The 1733-nt window shown below is 31.1% G+C and overlaps 1 non-coding gene across 1 annotated transcript; it reads right to left on the minus strand.

The window, feature by feature from the left end:
- Positions 1-1215: 1215 nt before the first annotated feature.
- TRNAC-GCA (transfer RNA cysteine (anticodon GCA)) lies at positions 1216-1287 on the minus strand. The gene has a single exon. It is a non-coding gene; the product is annotated as a tRNA-Cys (tRNA).
- Between the last annotated feature and the right edge of the window lie 446 nt (positions 1288-1733).

Consider the following 1733-nt stretch of genomic DNA (forward strand, 5'->3'; position numbering starts at 1 on the left):
ACCACATAATCTAAAGTTTAGATTCAAGAAGACCCTTAATATTACAAAACTAAACAATATATAATTACAAAACCTATTTCCCATTAAAAATAATAATTATGAAAACAAAAATTCTAGTGACCGAACTATCCCTTAGCATATGCTATAATAAACAATGAATGGCTCCAATAATATTTAATCTCTAAGTTTTGTTTGGACCACTCATTTGATTGTTTTACGTACCTTAGACACACATGTATGGCATGTGTCCTACTTTGATATATGCAAGTTTTACATATCACATTTTTAGTTTACTTCCCTAGTTGAGTTTGCCTTTGGTTGAACCAAATAATAGATGTCATCATTGGGGCACACCATGGCCATTTATTCGATGGAAGGATGATTAGGTTCAAACCACAAAACCTTCCAAACCTAAATACCCAACCTAGAGCTTGATAAAAGTACCATTGATATGATTTTTAGATTGCGTTATCAATTATATTCTTGCAACTTGCAGTAATGAACGTACCACTGATTGATCTTCCTATGGATAAGATGGTCATAGTGTGCTTCAATTATGGTTACATTTAGGGGTTGCTAAGAGTGGCCCTTACTTGTCCACTCACATTTTTGGCATAATGTGAACCGAGGGATGGTCTGCATTGTGATGACATAGAGAGAACAACCATATAAAGGAGAAGAAAAGTGACTTTAATTTAGTGACATATATATATCTTAAATTTTCAATAAATAATAATACAAATAATTTAGATAGTTCCCAATTTTAATAAAGTGAGATTTATAATATAGTAAATATTTTGATACTTATAATGAATCTATATGTATTAAAGTTTATTAACTGTTTTATATAACTGCGTTAATTCAATTGTATAAGATTTTATCTTTTGTGAAATAATATTGACATACCAAGTAGATTAATAATTTATGAGATTAAAAATTAATAAATATTTTAATTTAAAAAATTAATTTATTAATAATTTTACATAATACTATATTTATTTTTATAAATATAAAATCGTTATAAAAAATATTTAAATACAAAATTTTAATTTACAACCAAAGTGTTTTTCATGGGAAAAAACATAAAAGATTAATCTCTCAATCGTAGGGTCCGACCGGGTTCGAACCGGTGACCTCTTGTTATTAATGTATCCTATAACCTGTGACAGGGATGCTTTTCATGGGAAAAGAATAAAATATCTATTAATCAACTAGAGGGCCCGACCGGGTTCGAACCGGTGACCTCTTGATCTGCAGTCAAATGCTCTACCACTGAGCTACAGGCCCAGCGATACCCGTGAATTTTATAATTATATTATCAGCGTATTGTCCCTATGTACAGGTTAAAATATGAGGTGGTAAGACAGAGATTCAAACCCTAATACACGATAGAGATGGCCTGAGCGTCAAGCTCAACGGTTTAGGATATTGTAGGACGGTTTGGATACCTGGATTTCGCCACCTGCCCGGAATTTGCAGAATGACGCATGCCGTCTATTGAATAAAGTCCGACTCCTCTCATTCACGTTTACACTCTTTGTTGTGGTTATATCAGCGTGTGTCCAAGGCTAGGTAGCATAAAATTTGTGATTTGTTATTAGTTTCATGGTACATTTTATGTGTAGAAAACTTTAGTATAGAGTTAAAAGGGATGTTTTAAAAAATATAATTAAACAAATTTGTGAAATTTTATTGAAAAATATATATTTAAAGTTTGATTGACAATTCATTTC

Source organism: Pinus tabuliformis, chromosome 6 (genome assembly GCF_031772625.1).
Source record: "Pinus tabuliformis cultivar Carrire ecotype Pingquan chromosome 6, CPIR1, whole genome shotgun sequence".
NCBI lineage: Eukaryota > Viridiplantae > Streptophyta > Pinopsida > Pinales > Pinaceae > Pinus > Pinus tabuliformis.